Raw genomic sequence first — 8,595 nt, forward strand, 5'->3', positions numbered from 1 at the left:
GTCTTGGGAGGTGTAAATGAGCCCAGCATACCATGTGTTTCTTTCCCTTTATCCATGCACACTGTAACAGCGCAAGGCTCCCAATTCCACTAAGTCTGTGGATAGAAATACAAGGCATTTAGAACGCTTGCTGGACCCATGGCCCTGGTGTCCTGACATTAGAGTGTATGGCTTACTCTGACACACCATCTATACCTATCCAGAGAGGCATTTACCGGGCACACTGTGTCCCCAGTGTGCAGACACTGTGGAACTGTGCTTCAACAGCTTGCATTACTACAGTAAGAACCTTGAAACTCCACTGATCAGCCAGCTAACCAGATGAGGTCCTTCGACTCTAAGACATAATCCACTTTATCCTTTCCTAAAACACCTCCATGAGCATGCACAGATCTCCATGACGATGGATTAAACATTTTTGAAATACTAATAACGGATGAGACCAGCTCACAGGAGTCAGTTTGACTTATTGGTATCTTTCTGCACAGATGTCCTGCCTTGCAAGGCAAATTTGTGGGACTAGATTGAACTTCAAGGCAGAGCCAGCCAAGGGCAGAAGAAATGATATCTTACTGTGTGAACTCCTGAATTGAAAAGTGCAACTAAATCAAAGTTTTTTAAATTTACACACCACCAAAATAAGAGAATGATGCCCTTAGCAATATTTACACATCCTCTTCTACTTCCACATATCTGCAATTTTGTCTGGAGAAGCCTAGCTTCAACACTGAGCATCACTGCAGTCTGCCTTGGAGGTTGCATTGCTGGTATTTTGTGTTGATGCTGGCCCTCACAGTATACTTAAAGACAGGATGCCCAAAAGAATCTCAGCGGGGTTATAACTAAAACTATTCATTAAGGAATAATCCCATAAGCTTATGGTAGGGATTGCAAACAGAATGTCTGGTAGAGGCCACATAGGTCATAAAGCAAAAGACGTAGGATTTCTGGGGATGGAGAGCTGAGATCTTGATGCTATCAGAAACCAACACTTGTGTTCAGTAGTGTAGGGGAAAGGGGCTGTCTAAAGAAACCTACCCTGACCCTGGAGCCCATAACCAGTGAAAGAAATACAGCCTAGATCTGGGACCTTGGCCAGAGAAAGAAACACTTTATCCCTAAACTTAGAACCAAAGAAACATGCCCTGACTCTGAAACCAGTGACAAAGAAACACACTTTGTCCCTAGAATCAGAGCCAGTGAAAGAAATATGCCCTGGCCTTAGAATTAGAGCCAAAAAGCTAAGAAAGACCAGTCAAAAAAACCCACAATTTGGCTCTGAAATCAGGGCCATCTCTGCCCCTGACCAACTGACCGTGAAACCAACCAATCACAGAGCTGGAAATCAAGTACCCTGACCCTGGAACCCAGAACCAGGAAAAGAAACACATCCTGGATCTGAGACCTGAGCCAAAGAAAGGAACACTTTATCCCTAAATTCAGAACCAAAGAAACATGCCCTGACTCTGAGACCAGTGCCAAAGAAACACACTTTGTCCCTAGAACCAGAACCAGTGAAAGAAATATGCCCTGGCCTTAGAATTAGAGCCAAAAAGCTAAGAAAGGCCAGTCAGAAAAACACAATTTGGCTCCGAAATCAGGGCCTTTTCTGCTTTTAGCCCACAAAACTAACCAATCCCTGAGCAGAAAAAAACTAACCAATCCCTGGACAGAAAATCTCCTCCCTGGAGAAACTCTGCCCCCAAGAGATCCTATATAAATCACCCTGCCTGTTCAGCTGTGGGCTGTTCTTTTCCACCCTGGTAGAGGCAGCCACTCTCCTGGACTCGTCCTTCCCAAATAAATCTCTTTCTGAAAAGAGTCTTGGATGTGAAGATCTTCATTCACCGGCACAGAGAAGAACTTTTCTAAGACATCCCTTAGTGGACTGAGCAGAACAAACCTTGCAGAGACCTTCCCTTAGGGACTGAGCAAGGCGGAACAGAAAAGTAACAACTTTTCGCCAGAGCCAGAGGAGATTGCTACATTTCTGCAGGGGTTTCCACTTCAGCAGAGTGAAGCAAAGGAAGCAACATCTTGGGCCAGAGAAGAAGCAGAACTCTGCTGGGAAGCCCCCAGCTCAGCTGCAGTGGCTCTCCAGGAGAGGAACAGGATTGCTATATCCTGCAGGGAGACCATCCCCCACCGCACTCCAACTCCAGGAATAGCCTGACTCCCAAACAGTCAGGATACCTTTACCTCCTAGCAGCTCAAGGTATTGCCTGACTCCCCTGAACAGTCATGATACCTTGCCTTCCAGAGCTGAGCTGTCCCATTTCCCCTCCAGCTGTCAGAGCTGTCCTAGCAGCTCATGATATCTGCAATACCTTTCCCACCCTAGCTGAGCTGCTCCATTGCAGCTCCAGCTGCCAGAGCTGTCCTACAGCTCCAGATGTTGTCTGACTCCCCGCACAGTCAGGATACCTTTCCCCCAGAGTTGGAACACTTGCCTACAAGTGGTGTCCATCCATCTGAATGTGAAAGTCACTACCAGTAGCCTTTAAAAAAAAAAACCCAACTTTTACATAAAATCCCTCCATTTAGAAGTACAGATAACTGATGGACATTTTTTTGAGATACAGTTCAAGGAAAAGAATAATAATCTGTAAAGCTCCTTTTCTGCAAGCATCTGATTCCAAGAAGAGTTTCTATATCAAGATAACAGAAATGTGTTTTACCTAGGGAGGCTTAAAAAGCCCTTCCTAGTTTTGGACACACTCACAACAGGTCTACGTTTTACACAGGTGAACCTGGCTTAAACTAATAGCTCTGACACTAACAAACTCAAACCCTTTCAGCAGGTCATTTTCACTTCTGGAACCCTAGGACCGGATGCTCTCCAGGCGTCACTGCTGCTCTACCCTGGGATTCTATGAGCAGGTACCTTGGTGGCAGCTATTGTCCCTGTTTCTCTACAGTCCCTGGCTCTGAGTTGCCGCTTGGTAATTCCTCTGTTATTCACTTGAGGACCAACTGAGAGAATGGAAGGACCGATATTAACTCTATTCTCAAGAAGGATTAACTAAGTCCCAAGATGACTAAGTAATCTGCTTTCCTTCCCACCAACAGCAAGGCCAGGCTGGGACAGGCAGCCTTTCCTTTCTGTCTGTGAAGTGCTACAAGAAAAAGCATCAAGCACAGATCATGAAGGAAGACATGTTGGGCGCAGGCTCCACCTTGCTTTGCTACACGTGCAGCTTAGGCCAGCTGCTTGATCCTCTCTTCCTCTAGTCTTTAAATGATTATTCTTTACATTATGATCCCGATCCACACACATGTGAGCAACCCCAATTAATCCCAATGGGTCACCAAAAAAGGAACAAAGACGAAAATAGGAGAGGGACTTGGGAGGAAGAGCTCAAGCAGGAAGGAGGCGGTAACAAGGAGTGAAAATGGCCAAAATGTATTATATGTATTAGAAAATTGTCGATTTTATTAAGTTTTAAAAGTTGTAATTTACATACAGAAAAATCCACCCTACTTTTAGTAGACAATTATGACATTTGCGAACGTAGTCATGTATCACAACTAAAAATCAAGATACAGGGAGATGACAACAGAATTGTGCTTGCATTGAGCATCCTTATCTGTCTACAGTTGTTGCTCAGTATTTTCTGGAGTCTTTTCTCTCTGTGTCCTGTGTTCAGTAGCTTTATCACTGTGTCATTAAACCCACTGATACTTTCTGCTACAATAGTATCCTTTTAATGACAACCCAATGGGATTTTCATTTCTGATATACAATGTTCATACCTAAAGCACACCTGGGATATGATGCACATGCTCTGAACTCCCTCCCTCCCCCCCTCCAGCTTGCTCCTATATTCTTTCCTTCTTGACATTCAGTTATGGTAACCACTTTCTGTATCATTTCTGTTATTTCTAAGTCAGTGAATATTTTTCTGTTTGTAATGAGTCGTGCTTTTTTGTTTCATTACATGTCTGGTATTCCAAATTATTACCTCTATGGTGTTGAACATTGTGTGAGTTCCAAAATTACCCATGGAATCTTTTCTGGGATCAGTATAAGTTTCATAGTCCTCTGAGTAATTTACCTGTGCAGCATTATTAGAAGGCTTATCTCCCAGTGTTGTCTCCAGGGCTTGTTGCTCTGGCTCTTACTTGAAAGTTCTTTATTTGGTCTATAGTTGTTTCTTCAAAAGCTTAAGCAAGCTCCTCTCTCTCTCTCTCTCTCTCTCTCTCTCTCTCACTCTCTCTCTCTCTCTCTCTCTCTCTCATCTTTCTGATTCTATGGGACCAAAATCTGTAAGTACAGCTTTCAAAATTTTCCACTTGCACACCTTAATGGGGGGTACGGGTAAGAGGGCAAGGCTTTCCTGGGGTTCCTCTCCTGCCCTTTAGCCCAATGGCTTTCTCCAAATAGGACAGCTGGAGGGGGTGGTGGGTCTCACTGTATCCACTTCGTCTAGTTCAGAGAGTATACTACATGTTTGCTTTTTTAAAAAATCTAACATCAGCCAGTATTTCTTTCATACAGCTTCCAGTTATTTAGCCCTTTGAATGGGGTGGGGTGAGCAGAGAATATAAATCAAGTCTTATTCCACTGAGGCAGGAGGCAGGCTGTAGATCACTTTGATTTTACCAGCCTCTCATTATGTCACCCTTAGGTAGTTCTTGCAATATTTTTGCTACTGTCTCCTAAATACCTGATTCCAGCATCTTTCCTTGTCACATTATCACTAGTTCTTAAATAAATTGGAAATGGAAGTAACTTTATTATATTATTTCTAGTCAATGACCTTTTCAATTGATCTGTTACTTACACATTGCTGTATCAGCTACTACTTGAGCTGAATATTGATCCTGGCACAAACGTGCAGCTCCCCAAGGGCTGCCTCCCTGGTGTTTGCATCTACTTTCTAACACTATCTCTAGCATTTCTACTGTCCTATTCATTTCAAGATCATTATTTTGTCCACATACATTTGTAAACTTCCAAAAACTACTGTGGAACATCCATACATCGAGTTTCTGCAGTGGGTCCTGGGAATTAAGCTGTGAGCAAAGAAGCCATTGCTGCCACCATCCTGAACTTAGCCATATTTCATAAGTTACATATTACAGTCAACTCTCGGTTTTCATATCTGTGACAATACAACTTTGAATAATATTATCTCTCACAACATGACAGACTATCTGTGCTGAAGTATTCTACTACCCAAGGCTCAAAATGCAGCTTAAAATTGTTGTTCAGGGTCTAGAGAGATGGCTCAGCAGTTAAGGTAGCATACTACTTTTGCAGGAGACCCAAGTTAAACTGCCACCACCCTTATCAGGTGGCTCACAACTACCAGTAAAACCTCAGGTTTCTAAAGACACTGCGCTCATGTGCACACATCTTCCCACATGCACACAATTGAAACTAAAAATAAATCTTTAAAAAATACTGTTCAGTGAGTAGAAAATTTCTTAATAAAGAAAAATAAAGAGAAACATAAATAAATATAAAAAATACTGTTCAGAGACCTTATTTACATTATAGCTGAACAGCAAGACAGAAGAAGGGGGAAATGCGTTCTGAAATAAGTTAGAAGATGCCCTGCAAGGTAGCATCTCTGTCTTTCTAGAGGCCTGTTTTCAACAGTCCACACATGAGCGCAGGACAAAAAGTAAATGTGGAGCTCACAGAGGAGAAGATGCATTAAGCTTTACGAGAGATAGAATCCCAAAGAGTGATACTACAAACCATAACCTACTCTATCTCATGGAAGGAGTTACTTCTGTCCCACTATGTACTCTGCCAGAGCAGAAAAAGGTGTCTGAAGTTACTACAGCCTTCACTTATCTGATATTGGGTCTTGAATTAAAATGTAAAGACCTATGATCACCAAACCAGAAATTTGATTTTAAGTGTTGCTGGCAAATCACAGAAAAAAAAAATAATTGCAAGTAAATTGAACATACCCCAGGGTGATAAACTAGTCAGTAAAAGTACATGGAGGTGAGACTGTGCTGCTACTGCAGTACAGCTTCTTTACTGTTGGGGGCGCCAGATAAGCAGGTATATGCCGGCCTCACTATTGGTGTTAGAACATGCTTGAGTCAAGAGGAATAGAAAGTGGCATTACATATATGCATTTATCTTTTTACATATCAAATCCACATCTAAGACTCTGTCCTCAAGAGATATCAGAAGAAAACACAAATTGCTATCAGGATATGGCTAAAGCTTGTATCTTCATTTGTAATATCAAAGGATTTAATATAAATTATATTTTCTATATGCAGTTTGTAAGAAATGTATCAGAAATATAAGAATGTAAAAGGCATAAAATTAAAACAACGAGAAAAGATACATCAAACAAATACAGACCAGAAAAGGGCTTGGGATGGTTAGTCTTAATTGTCAACTCTACAGGATCTGGAGTTGACTAGAAGACAAGAAGACAAGACACCTGTGGGGGACTACTGAACCGCTGGCCATACCTGTGAGAGGTTGTGTTGACTGGGTCACTGAGGTAGGGAGGTTCATTCTCAAAGTGGATGGCGTTGTTTCTCCTTTTAAGTAAAAAGGAAAAATGAGCTGAACACGTTGGGTGCTCTCTGCTTCATGGTTGTAGATGTGATGTGACCAACTCCTTAAACTCTCCGAGTTGCTCTTGCCAGGTTATCTTAACACAGCAAGCAGAAAAGAAGCAGGTGAGTGGGCAATGCATGAATGTCAAGGAGAACAGAATTTCATACGAATAATATGAGAAAACAAGAAATCACAGAATATCAGTGAGTGGCTAATTTTAACAAAACTAAAGAGGTATAAAAATTCTTGTGGAAACCCTCTACTAATTAAAAATACAATTTTTAAAAAGAGGAGTTTGAACATAGGTACCCTTCATGGGTGGAAACTGCTCCCCCCCCCCCAGAAGACATGGATTATTAAATGAAAATCTCAGTGCCTGCTGTTGGATATCTTCCTCTGACTTATTGGTCAGAGAAACCCCAGAGGCCCTCAATATAACATAAGCTATTGCCATTGCTCCTGGTTGCCCATGATAACTAGATAGTATGATTTATTTCTGAAGACACAATGTGCTTTGGTTGCAGGGAACAGAGAAATAAATATGGAACTGACCTAAAAATTCTCCCTCTCCCCCCCAAACCCCTGCTGCTGAATAGCTTTCATAGAGCCAGAGGGTGCTACATAGGCTGCTGGGGAATAGAGGCATTAGTGGTATGATCCAGCAGTGAGTGTGAAATGCTACAATATTGACCTGCCAAGCAAGATGTGCCTATTGATGCAATAATGGCATGAAGGTTTTGAGGGTAACCAACTGCTTTCAGATTGGATTTGAGGCCTGCTCCACAGGAGGGAGAACTCTTGGCAGATATTGCAAACATTGTCATAAATTCACTTCTGGGCATGTCATGGGCCCTAGCATGTTGTTTTGCTAACTGACATGTCGTCAAACCACCTTTAGATGTTTATACTTGTAGATTAGTGCTGCATGGAAAATATGATCTTTTATCCAATTGGCTATCCATCAGAAGTTCCATTGTCAATGATGGCCAGAGCAGATCCAGAGAAGCAACTGTCAGTCACTGCAGTGTTGCCCGTTCCCTGATACGGAACCACTGCGATGCTGTTAATGTTATATTCTGTACATGCTACGGCCATTGTACCCATTCACTCAATGCAGCTATGGTTACTCTAACAAGACTTGCAAAGGATCAAACCAGCAAGATCAGTCAACAATCCACCAGGAGAAGCTAATTGAACTCAGTGTGTTACTTTTGCTACCAAAAAAAAAAAAAAAAAAAAAAATGGAGAAGGCATGAAGATAGTAGGGAGATGTCTTGAGTCATGAAAAGGGGACGTTGAGGGTGGATATGATCAAGATACATTGTATACATGTATGAAATTGTGAAAAAATAAATTTGAAAATATTTATAAAATAACATAAATGTCAATGTTCCCTCAATTAAGAGCAATCTTCCTGCCTGATGGCTTTCACATCATGACCAACATTTTTCCAGTGCTCAGACTCAAACTGAAACACCAGCCAGTCCTTCCCAGATGTTAGTCCACTGGCCCTCAGACTGGGACTCTCATCAACCCTGTCAGCTCTCCAGATTGCATATTCCTTGCAGATTTTGAGGTTTACCAGGGTCCATAATCACATAAGCTAATATTTCATCTTAAATATTTTCTGCTTATGTATTTCCTATTGGTTTCTCTGAAGAACCCTGACTCCTATTTACAACCATTTTTTTTTAATGAAACAAAAACTTTTCACAAAAATAACGTGAAGGTAGTGATCACATCTATTATGGACAATGAGAAAGCTACACTTAGGAGGTACTTGGGACAATAAAGTTCATGACAATGTTCTCTCTGATGCTTCATGTAGGTAGGAAACATTATTAACCTTAAAAATATACCTTCATCTGGAAGTCTTCTTGTTTGTGTAATATACTTCACAACATTTTTTAAAACTAAACAAAGTTGGGTTTTGGAAGTAATTGGTTTAAGTTTCCATGGATATCTAAAGAAGAGCTGTGAAAGGGTGTCACTGCTCATTCCTGTCTGCTTTCTGCCTCTGAAACCTTTGTCATTGTGTTTACATTTAGAGTTCACAA

This window comes from Peromyscus eremicus, chromosome 1 (assembly GCF_949786415.1).
Source record: "Peromyscus eremicus chromosome 1, PerEre_H2_v1, whole genome shotgun sequence".
In the NCBI taxonomy this organism is placed as follows: Eukaryota; Metazoa; Chordata; class Mammalia; order Rodentia; family Cricetidae; genus Peromyscus; species Peromyscus eremicus.